Below are 13042 nucleotides of genomic sequence, written 5' to 3'. Positions count from 1 at the left end.
ATCACTGTGTGTATTATCCCTGTACTGTGACATCACTGTGTGTATTATCTCAGTACTGTGACATCACTGTGTGTATTATCCCTGTACTGTGACATCACTGTGTGTATTATCCCTGCAGTGTGACATCATTGTGTGTATTATCCCTGTACTGTGACATTACTGTGTGTATTATCCCTGTAGTGTAACACACTGGGGCACATTTACTTACCCATTCCTTCGAGTTCATAGACGATAATGCTTTCTGCCGCGATTCACTAAGATCGTGTGCCCGATATCCTGCATGTGTCGCTTCCCCGCTCAGGTCCGACAGAGTTCACCTTCTTCTTCCTGGTGCATGTAAGTGCATTGTCTTGCGACACAATTTGAAAGTTAAATCCCGCGCTCAGTCCGAAACAGTCAGATTGTCCGACGAACCACACCCCTGATTTCTGTCGCATGAAAGCAATGCAGCTGCGCCACAATCCGATCGCGTGCGCCACAATCCCAGCGCAAACCCCTGTTAAATGCTTGTCAAAGCTGCGCAAATCCCGATAACTGTAACCAGTAGTTCCTAGTAGATCCGTAGTGGTAGGTTTCCTCTAATGGGAACACTGCGGCTATTCTCAGAAATTTGCTGCAGAAAGTACAACTTTTACATTATCTTTAATCTTCAAAATTTCACCATACCTTAGAATTATTGTAAAGAAAAAACTTTGTACAATTATATTCTGTTTACCAAATACTGAACTGATTCCTGGTAAAATAGATACATCACACAACAAATCACACACGTATGTTAGTAATGCAGGGGAGAAAATGACAGGTTAATGAACTTAATGGCCATAAAATATTGTTAACAATTGCAATGTGACTGTGAAATTAGAAGGCTCGATAGTCATTTTCTACCGCAGACCTTGTATTACCGTGAAGGAGGATTATAAAATTCTTCTGATTTACTAAATGGTACCCTCAAGTGTCCTTCTGCATCAAGTGATGAGATACCACCAGTCACTGCAAGGTGCTTAACGCTACGGCTAAGCTGCCGCTCAAGTGCAAACCGGGACACTCAGCAGATTAAAGCTCTTGTGAAAAATAAATGTGTGGTTACATCTCTAAAGACGTCATATGCCGAAAACCATTGGATGCCTTCTTACTTTCCCTGCAGTACTTGAGCGGCTCTATTTGCACAATTAATTTGGTTGGCATAGTTAACGGTACTGTTTATTATTTAGAGGGCTTATCCAAAATTAGATGTGCTCTGTTCAAGTGGCAATACCACACACCACCTGTAGACTACTGTGGCAATGTTTTGAGAAAATATAATCTGTTACTAATGTGTCCACCATTGACATATGCAATTTGTTATTAAATCAATTCAGCACAATATCATTTGGGTGCGGAGAATTGTATATAATGCAGGGTGCGCCAGATTCATGATGTTTGGCGCCCGTTTTTCGTGAATATGGTGCTCCCTGAACTGGCCCCGACAGATTGCACCACTTTTATTCTGGTCTATCTTTGACATGGGTCGTGCGACACACTTCTGTCAGACTTGTATGTTAAATCTGGTCCGACTGAGCACCGGAACGCCCCCTAATTTGTGCCGCATGGAGCCTAGTGCAGCTGTAGGGTCACGTGCTACACATTTGTGATGCAGACACTTCTTAAATACCTGTGCAAGCAGTTTGCACCGGAAAAAACGTGCAAAGTCCGACTTTGAAAAATGGTGCAAAGCATTGTGCAAAGTAAATGTACCCCAATGGGTACACAATGGGTGAATCGCGTTTTACCGGCGGGTTACGTGAATTTTTCAGTTTTGCAACGATTTTCTCTGTATTGCCCCAGGATTTTGGCGCACGCGATCGGATTGTGGCGCATCGGCGCCGGCATGCACGCGACGGAAATCGGGGGGCGTGGCCGAACGAAAACCCGCCGCATTCGGAGAAACCGCCACGTTTAAAAAAAAAAGTGTCACTGGACACGCGTTTACCTTCACCCGGCAATGGATCGTGAACTCCGACGGACCTCGGCGGACTTCAGCGCAGCAGCGACACCTGGTGGACGTCGGAAGAACTGCCTTAGTGAATCGCTGGAAGACCCGAATCACCCGCAGAGAACGCGCCGCTGGATCGCGAATGGACCGGGTAAGTAAATCTGCCCCAATGTTTTCACTCACACAGAGGAGGATATATTTTTCCCCTGCCTATCAGTAAATCATAACATTTCCTTGCATAACTAGAGCATTTATAATGAGACTTTTAGACATATGGCATAAAATGGGTTTCATATGTACATATAATAATCATATATGTATATAATGGTTGTGGTTGCTTCTGATCTATAGGGTGTTATGGGAACTGCTTTATTTATAACTGCTCAGACCATAAATGTGATAGATCTTTGATAATCTTTCTGTATGCTATCATAGCAATAGCTTGTATTAGATTTTATCTATTTTATCTAATATTATGGTGAATGCCATTCCGCGTTTTGCACCTAGTGCGACGGCCAGATGGGCAATCACTGGTCAGCAGGAAGGGAATATATTTCCCTGACTTTGGCTTACAGCAAAATAACAATGATAAAGAAACTCCTTGGCTTTCGAAACGCGTCGGTTCACTGATACCACAAATGTCCATGTACAGGGAATGCTTTTGTGGATGAGTTTGATATTTAAATAAAGTCTCAAGATAAGCTCTTAAGAAATCTGAAACGCTTGGTGCTGGATTAATTTTTTTCTACTTCGTTGTAATGTATCACATACATATAAAGATCTTGAAGAAAATTGTTACTGACCTCCAATCCATGCTATGTAAGGATAAGGGGCTAAAATAAATATTCCCATATTTACTTTTCCATGCAAACAAACAGCTCCCAAAGATGAGAAACATACTTTTCTGAAGTGCCCCAGGGAATTCAGGTTGATGGTGAGCTTTCAATCACTGACTCAGGAACTCAATGGGGCTTATTTACTAAGGGTCCGTGGATCGCATTTCTGGCGGACTTCCCAACATTTTGGGATTTGTGTGCCGTGACAGGTATTTAGAAGGGAGTTGTGTCGCACATGATCGGATTTTGGAGCCGGCTTTCATGTGATAGAAATCGGGGGGTGTGGGCCGACTGATTCGGACTGAGCGCGGGATTTAACATTTAAATTGTGTCGCAAGAACAAGCACTGACATGCATCAGGAAGAAGAAGGTGAACTCCGTCGGACCTGAGCGGGGAAGTGACACATGCAGGATATCGGGCGGACGATCTTAATGAATCGCGGCACAATGCATTCCGGTCGGATAATGCACATTGGGGAACGCGCCAGTAAATGTGCCCCAATATATCACCTGGATTTATGCCCCACTACATGGACACACTACAAACCCAACTCCAGATCACGGAATTCCTAAATCTCCACCCCCGATTTACCTTAATAGGGTAACAAAACTTCAGTTGGGGGTCATTTATCTTTATTTTTCTTCCTTTTTTTCTGTCTTTTTTGGCGAACACTGACATTTTGCAATGTGCACTAAAATCCGACGTATGTTGCAAATGACATTTATCTCCCCTCCTACTCACCCATCTTCGGCGCGCAGCTCCGCGTAGCTGCGCGCCCTCGTCCGGCGATCCTGCCGTCTGCGCATGCGCAGAAGAGCAGGCCCGCCGAACGAGGGCGCGCAGCTACGCGGAGCTGCGTGCCGAAGATGGGTGAGTAGGAGGGGTAAAGTGGCTACCGGGGCGTGGAGTAGCCGCCTCGTGTAACCTCAGATGCGGCTACTCCACGCCCCAGTAGCCGCATAAGTAAATTTGAATATATGTGTAATAAAAGTTATCAAAAAAGTGTGGGGACGTGAGGATTAGCCCTTAAAAGGGCTATCCTCACGTCCCATTGATCCACCTACCACCCAATCTACCTTTATAGGTAGATTTGTGGTGGTAGGTTTCCTTTAAGGACAACTTAGAAAATGGAAAGAAGTGACTTGAGGGAATTTTTTGAGACATTTGTAACAAATGTTGCAAAAAGAGATCTAAAAAAAGCCATTTAACATAAGTAGCAGACTGGAAAAAAGACAAAAACAAGCCAAAACAAACAGAGATAAGATAAATGACCCCCATTGTCTTTTACATGTTGTGTTCTTCTCTTTTTTTTTGCCTGATGAAGCGCCTTCTATGTCCCAAAAACATATAAATATAGGGGCATATTTACTTCCCCGTTCCTTGGAGTTCACAGAAAGTGCAATGTCCGGTGATAATGCACTCTGCGCAATTCACTAAGATCATGCGCCCGATATCCTACATGTGTCACTTCCCCGCTCAGGTCCGACAGAGTTCACCTTCTTCTTCCTGGTGCATGTAAGTGCATTGTCTTGCAACACAATTTGGAAGTTAAAAACCTGTCCAAGGCAAGCAAATCCCAAAAACGGTGAGCAGACCGAAGAAAGTGCGATCCGCGACCCTTTGTAAATGAACCCCATAATTTTTCTGTTTAGCCAATAAAGGTATTATTTCTTTACCACTTTTTATTTTTTTACAATATTATACATCAGAGAATAACAACTATGAATATTCCAGTATGTATCGGTGTGTTATATTACCAAATATTTCTTGGCAATATTATGTATGTTATAACTAGTATCTTATATGTGGGAGGTTTATTATAATGAAGAGATGGCATAAAGGGGAAATTAATCAGAATTACTGGTGTTTCGTGGTTTTATGGTATAAATGATAAAATCCCCAATAAATGTCCCTATATGTATCTATGTGAAGCTATGGGCAGCACGGTGGCTTAGTGGTTAGCACTACAGCCTTGCAGCGCTATAGACCGTGGTTCAAGGCTCAGGTCAACATCTGCAAAGAGTTTGTATGTTCTCTCAGTGTTTGCGTAGGTTTCCTCAGGGTCATCCACTTTCCTCCCACATTCCAAAACTTACTGGTAGGTTGATTAGATTGTGAGCCACATTGAGGACAGGGAGTGCAAGCTCTGTGCAGCGCTGCGTAATATGTGTGCGCTATATAAATAAAGATATTATTATTACTACCCAGTGGTGATGCTGTGAGTTGAAGTCTTAAAGGGATTTATTGTAAGTTCATATAGGGTATTGAATTAATTGTATAGGAAATTAGAATCCAAATTTGAGCTAAGTTTATGGTTATCCATTAGAAACCTTTTTATCACTACTCTAATAGCTAAATGATGCTGTGTCTGAATAACCGATTAGAGGATGCAGGTGCTGGATGGCGCTAGAACCGCGCTATATTTTTCAGTAAGATATAAGTTTGTGGGGCAAGGGACTGAAAGACTTGCTTTTAGATGCTCTCTTTTTTTGCGCCACAAAAAGCATCGGAAAAATAGTGGCGCCAGAAAACTGGTGGATTCCCAAGCGGACCCAAAATTTTGCGCTGAAAGTAAATGACAATCCAGAGTGTCTGCAAACACCAATATTGTGGGGCTGACACTTCATAAATTCAGATGCAAGAGGCGCAAAGAGGAAAAAAAAGTCTCAGTCTCAAAAAACCCAACCTAAAGTATCCAGTATGTAACAAAGGAGCTCGTACTGCTCATGAGATCCTAAAGTTATTCTACATGAGTGAAGTTCACCTGGATTAGGAGAGACTTTTATAGATGTTTATTAGTATTTTAGGTATCTATTTTAAGAAGTCGGTTTCAAGCAATTCCCTCATTTACAAGTTTCGTTTAGTACTTAAGATGTGGGTGATAGGAGGAATGTTCTTTATCGCTTGACTAAAGATGTGCCTATATTTATATTGTGTATTACGCCTAATAAAGGTGTGAAACGGCAGGGACGAGCTGTTTATCGACAAGTAAGAAAGGAAGTAACACTGCAACGGCACAAGTAGAAGTGAGACTGCGAATTTACGGTCAGTGAGATACTACAGAAATTACTATTGGGATCCGTCCCTGCATAACGGGTGTGCAATAACACATAACATGTTGTGGTAAAATATTGTTTATGTGCCGGAAAGTAAGTGCCATAGTCTTAAAGTAAATATATATGTATATATATCTATATACCAAATTCACTATAGCATATACACAGGAAGGGGCTGCGGTGACTACATAGGGGCCGCTTCTTATTCCTGTTAGTAGACGGCTACTTCAGGGGTGGTCAATGTGAGTGTGTCAACATGTAACCACAAGTGACCTTAAGAGCGTGGAGAGGAAAACCGTGCTAAGCGACAACACGCGCCTCTGACCTACTTGCATTTCTACCTTCACTTTCATATATTTCCTTAAAGTGCACATTATAAATAATTCCTCACCCCTGAATGTGTCCTAATGTATATACAGTACATACAGCTGTATGACATTCCTTTTAGGTCCGTACAGTATAGACCATTAAAAATGTAACATGTACATTACCTAATGTGTGATGGTTTAATGGAAACAACAGGTTTTATATGACTTTTCTAGGATAATGATATTAATAACCTAACGGTGGGGGACTGGGAGCTGAATCTCAGCTCACGTGCAATGGAATACGAGCTCAGTTGCAGTTGCTGATACTGTACAATAGAGCAGAAAATCAGTGGAGTCTGCTAGAATCAGAGTATAAAAAATAATGGGGGTCATTTTTTTCCTTGCCGTTGGTGTTTTTGCAGCTTTTTGCTGGTTAATGGCTGTTTTGTGCCTATTTTGCATTTTTTTTGGAAAGTTACGCCTCCGTTTGACATGTGTAGTTGCGCCCTGTTTGTCATTACATTGCCCCTCTTTACAAATGTTTGCACCCGATTTGTTATACTATTGCCCCTATATAGGTGCAAATAATCCCTGCAAATGACAAAGAGCCAAAATGACAAAGACAAATGAGGTGCAAAAAATAGATTCACAACAGGCACAAAAAGAACAGAGAGAAGGGGGTAATTAAGATAAATGACCCCCAATGGCTATAGAATATATTAGAGATGTGAATGAGAAATGCTTTTTGTCCAATCACACTGTTAAAGGGAATTCCAACTTTGGCAAATTAATGATATTGTTTGTATGATGAAAAATAATACAATTTTCCAATATACTTTCTGTATCAATTCCTCATGGTCACACAGGTGCACGGCTTGTTAGTATCACAGAGAGTAATCAGAGCCGTGTGCTATACCGAGCCGTGCACCTGTGTGACCATGGTCAGATTTCTGTCCACTGGAAATAGACAATGAAGCTTTCTATAGGAGGACAGCAAGCAGAGATCTACAAAACCGAGGAATTGATACAGAAAGTATATTGGAAATTTGTATAACTTTTCATTATTCAAACAATATCAATTACTTGTTGAATTGGGAACACCCCTTTAAGGACATGGAAATTTCAGGGTGTGCGGACACACATCGATTAGTCTTGGGTGTAGAATAGATGACATTGAATTATTCCTCTTGGATGTAAATGTGTTTATTGTGGGAAATATGTCAACAAAAAATTATTGGTAAAAATGACAGGTTTCCTTTGTCAACCATAGGACTTAATGGAACAGGTGAATAGATCTCAGAAGCATCGCTGGCACAAGGTATGGACATCAGCGTGTCAGAGGAGTGAGCACATGACTCCATAGCCTATTCTCGGGCTCAGCAATCATGTCCTAATGTCCGGCAGTGATTGGGAGGTCACATGTACAATAACTATGACACATACGGGGTGTAACAATCATGGTTGCAGTGGGTGCGACCAAGTCCAGGGATGGAAGGGGACAGCAGTTTCTGTCCATGAGAAGGGAAGAGAATCAATTGTATACACACATAAAATGTATTGCAAGAGCAGGGAAGGCAAAGACATGTATGTGTGCTTTGCATTCGCATACTCTATGACATCATCACGCAGTGCGACTGCCGCATGACACAGTGTGCACAGGCAGAGCATACGGACATGTTTCTGACTGCACTGCTGCAGTGGAAGCTGTGGGAGAAGTAGTAGCCAGAGGGAAGTTTATTTATTTTCTTTTTTAGAAGAAAAGGGGCCCTGTGGGGACATTTCATTAAGGAGGGGAGACTGTTGAACATTTCATTAGTAAAGGGGAGGCTACTGAACATTTCATTAGTGAGGGGGGCTGCTGGACATTTCACTAGCGAACGGAGGATTGTGCTGGACATTTTCTTAGTAAGGTGAGGCTGCTGCCGAACATTTTATTAGTGAAGGCTGCTGGATATTTCATTAATAAGGGGAGACTGCTGGACATTTCAATAATAAGGGAAGGCTGTTGGATATTTCAATAATAAGGGCAGGCTTCTAGACATTTAATTAATGAAGGGATGCTGCTGGATATTTCATTAATGAAGGGAGGCTGCTGGATATTTCATTAATGAAGGGAGGCTGCTGGATATTTCATTAATGAAGGGAGGCTGCTGGATATTTCATTAATGAAGGGAGGCTGCTTTGCAATTCATTAATGAGGGGAGGCTGCTGGACATTTCATTTGTGAGGAGAGACTGCAGGACAGTATATTAAAAAGGGGAGTCTACTGTTGGAAAGAACATATATAAAGGAGGCTGCCGGACAATACATTTACATTTACAAGAGGTGCTGCTGCTGGACAGTATATATATGGTTTATGGGTATAGTGATGTGTGTGTATATGTCTGAGTAGAATATATGTCTTTTATCAAGTGTAATGCACCGGAATTTGAATGACGAGGAGAATTTAGGTATATAGGAGCCTGTATCCAAAGTGGATACCACTGTTATCACCTGGACCCACTGTTATTTTGTTACACCAGTACTTACTGCCATTCCCCTCAGGGACTTGCCCAATTTTTTATAATTGTCACATTTTGAAACCCATATTGTTTATATTTTTTGTTCTCTTTTTTTCAACTTTAGTTCTCTCCGCCATCTCTGCAACTCCCTCTCTCTTTAAGATTTGCATTTAGTGCTTTTATTACATATTGGATTTCATTAATGAAATAGGAACAGAACTACAAACAGCATAGTTATTCTGTAGACAGTATACCATGCTGATAGCTGCCAAAAAAATTCATGTCCTTACTCATGGTCTCAAGGACATGAATTTTTGTTTGGTCCGAAATGCATAGGTCGTTTAAGCGCTTCTCTTCTGTATTCCATGGATACATATTGGCATTATGCTTTTTAACCTGGCATACTGATGTTTTTGAATTTTTGGATGAAATAAAGGAAATAACTTTTGTATATATCACGAGTGCTGGATGCTTCATCGTAAACTGCCTACTATTTCCATACCGAAGTTGGCAAATTCTGTGGTGTTCAGAAAGTCTGGGGTTATTATAGTAAAAGTTTTATGGGCTTCATCAAGGTGTGAACCCTGAGGAGCTAGTTGTTTTTCTCTGATTGGTTTGGTTCAGCCACATCTGCTCACGCCACTGGCGGTTTGTGGATATGGCGGAGTGGATGAGTGTGTTTGTGAGCATGGTCATTTTTCTGAGGTACTAAGCACGTGTAGTGTCATTCACTAACTAGAAGGCTACTAAGTGTTGAGCAAATACTCACAGATCAGGATTCTGCTCCATCTGGAACAGAACTTTATGATGACTTCTCCAAGACATCAAAACACAACGACTTCTCCAAAACTTCACTGAAGTGCAATCCCCCAATTTTACACATGATTCTCCCATGGAGACGCTAAAGTAGAAACTACACTGGATTATTCTTGGATGTAAAAAACACTGCTGAGAATCTACATATTTGTATGAATATGAACTAAACATCAGCTAGAACCTATAGTCAGTGTAGAGATGAAGTAAAGGTTTGTAGTGAAGACCCTATCACCATTACCTGGGGCTCCCCCACAAGAGCCAGAGAACATTTTCCAGAAGCTGAGCAGACGCCTTATCATAATACCAGTCATAATGAAACAAACCTGTAGAGGGGTTTCACCAATGTGAGATAACTTGTTATCACATTGTTTCTTTGCTATTTAAGCAATTAAATGTCAAAATTGTTGACAACAAAAACCTTATAAAATATGTTTATTTAACATATGTCGGTAGAGGTTACTGAAGTCAAGACTATGAGTAAATGCTTGAAGACCAAAAAGTGGTGAGACTGCAAGAGCAGCACTGTGGGGTCAGTCATGTGCAACATCGGGCTGGACCTACTGTGACATGGAAATATTACATGTACATTTGTAGGTCTGTTCACACATTGCTTTGCATTGGGTTTTGAAACTCAAACACATCTAAAACGCATTTTAAAACACATCATTATTGAAGGGAACCTGTCTCCACATATTTCCCATATTCATATTCAATACTCCATGAAGTCCTTTTAAATAAACGGGACCTTTCTTAGAGCTAAAAATAGTTTCCCTCACATCCCCATAAAATAAACTGTATGTTATCTTACCTGGCATCAGAGGGAGCATGTCCTGCCCCTCCCATCTACTCCTCCCCAATTCCCATGTCTCCTTCTCACTGATGACTGTGATGTCATCTAAGGTCCTGTACCCAGTAATATTTGCAAAATCTATCACAAGTATGCATCTGATGACATGAAGTCACAGCATCCTCCATGAACGTCTACTACTTCCCATCCTCCATGGAGGCTGCTGTGATTTCATGTGATCATATATATGTATGGGGTAGATTTTGCAAATGTTACGAGATAAAGGACCTTAGATGACATCACGATGGACACATTCCATGAAGATGCTCAATGATGTAACAGAAATCTCTCTTGACAAATCATTTTCTACCCCTGATAAGTAAGTAAACAAAGCTATATACACTCACCAGCCACTTTATTTGGTACACCTGTCCAACTGCTCATTAATAGTTAATTTCTAATCAGCCAATCACATGGCGGCAAACTCAGTGCATTTAGACATGTAGACATGGTCAAGACAATCTCCTGCAGTTCAAACCGAGCATCAGTATGGGGAAGAAAGGTGATTTGAGGTCTTTGAACGTGGCATGGTTGTTGGTGCCAGAAGGGCTGGTCTGAGTATTTCAGAAACTGCTGATCTACTGGGATTTTCACGCACAACCATCTCTAGGGTTTACAGAGAATGGTCCGAAAAAGAAAAAACATCCAGTGAGCGGCAGTTCTGTGGGCGGAAATGCCTTTTTGATGCCAGAGGTCAGAGGAGAATGGGCAGACTGGTTCGAGCTGATAGAAAGGCAACAGTGACTCAAATCGCCACCTGTTACAACCATGGTAGGCAGAAGAGCATCTCTGAACGCACAGTACGTTGAACTTTTGCCGCGCATGCTCAGTTACTTACAGCCGGGTCCTGTCAAAAAGGCAGAACCCGGCGGGGAGAGAAGCCGACAGCCTCGGGTCACTCGTCGGGACCCGGGGCAACGGCAGGAGGGATCGATTCCCCGGTAAGCACACCGGGGGGGTTCGATCCACAAGATCCACAAGATCCGCTTGACCGCGGCGTGTAAAGGGTTAAACACCCGGGATCTGAGTTTTTCCGATCCCGGGTGTTAGAGCCGGGTCTGGGCTGTGATATCACAGTCCGACACCGGCACCACCGAGACCCGGTGTCCCGAAATCTTCTTCTGACGCGCCACTGTAGAAAGGAGTACGCGTCAGAAGAAGTACCCTTAATGACCGCCGTAAAAGGCCGATATGGCGGTCATTAAGGGGTTAACAAATGGTTCCTAAGCACTAGTTTTATACAGCATGTTCTAAGGTGAGACCTGTCAATCAGGAACAAGTAGGCAGGGAAATGCAAGTAAAATTGAATATGCAGGACCCCATTAATATCATTGAACACACCTCGGGTGAGTGTCAAAAGGTCCTTTTTTTGGCGCACAAATTGTGTGGTTTATTCCTTCACAAGGACCTAATAATTTGGCGCAGAGCAGAAAGTGTCTGAAATGCCCCTCCACATTCAAAAAGTTGTTTGGTAGACTTGCTTTTTGTGTGCAACACAAATTGCACCAGAAAAAGGCTAAGAGCCAAGGGCCAATGGCAGAGTATCCCTGACTTCACATTTGTAATGTACTTCATGGAGGCCGGAGGGTGAGGAGCTCTAGTGTTTATTATGGTAATTGTTACTTTTTACATAACTTTGTACTGTATAAAGTTTAGCACCTATTAGACCTGTATACAAAACTGTCATATAACTATTATTGAAGCAAGGGCTCTTATAAAATGTTTAGCTATTAGTTCGAGGAGCATCGTGAAAAATAGAATTGGTGACTACTCACATAATATTCTAGTATTTACCTGGCTGAGTTTGAGACTCCTGCAATGTACAGGTTAATAGGTTAAGCCAGGCATTGATAAGTCTCCCAAATAGAGTTGTAAGTGATAAAATGTCTGCATTTAGCCACCACCAGGGGGAGCTTAGTGCATCGGTATTAATACAACAGTTCACATAGTGGATGCTGTAAATATTCGCCTGCATTGAGCACCTAGTGTTGACTGCAAGAAAATACTATAGATCTAGGTCAGACGGTAGAAAGTAATATCAGTGGTGGGCCACTTCCCCCCAGGAGCCCCAGAGCAGCTCTTGTCTCATAAAACACAGCAGTTAACCCGATTTATATGAAGGACTGTCCCACTGGTCTCAGACAAGACATAATAGGGCTAGAAAAATTAACTGGGATGGAGGTGTTCCTAGGCATCTATCCCAAAGTAGAAATGCCAGGAATATCCTCCTTTTCACTCTTTATGGGGCAATGAACTGTATATACTTGGTATCAAAATGGGACATATTTACTAAGGGTCCATGGACTGCGATTCGGTCAGGTTTCCCGACTATTTCTGTTCTGCGCACGCGACCAGATTGTGGCGCCTGGGCACCGGCTTTCATGTGACACAAATCGGGGCCATGGCCGTCGGACAACCCGACTGATTTGGACAAGCCGCGGAATGCAAAATTCAAATTGTGACGCAAGATCAGCACTCACATGCACCGCGAAGAAGAAGGTGAACTCTGACGGACCTGAGCGGGGAAGAGACACATTCAAGAAATCGGACGCACGCTGTAAGTGAATCACGGCAGCTCCGAATCCTCGTCGGACATTCCGGATCGGTGGATGCAACGGGACGGGTAAGTAAATGTGCCCCAATGTGCTAGGGGTCATGCACATAGCTATGTGTAATATTCGGGCTGCAAAAATGGGCTGTGTGCC

This window comes from Engystomops pustulosus, chromosome 10, assembly GCF_040894005.1.
Source record: "Engystomops pustulosus chromosome 10, aEngPut4.maternal, whole genome shotgun sequence".
NCBI classification, from domain to species: Eukaryota; Metazoa; Chordata; class Amphibia; order Anura; family Leptodactylidae; genus Engystomops; species Engystomops pustulosus.
Note: the sequence above shows the minus strand (reverse complement) of the source record.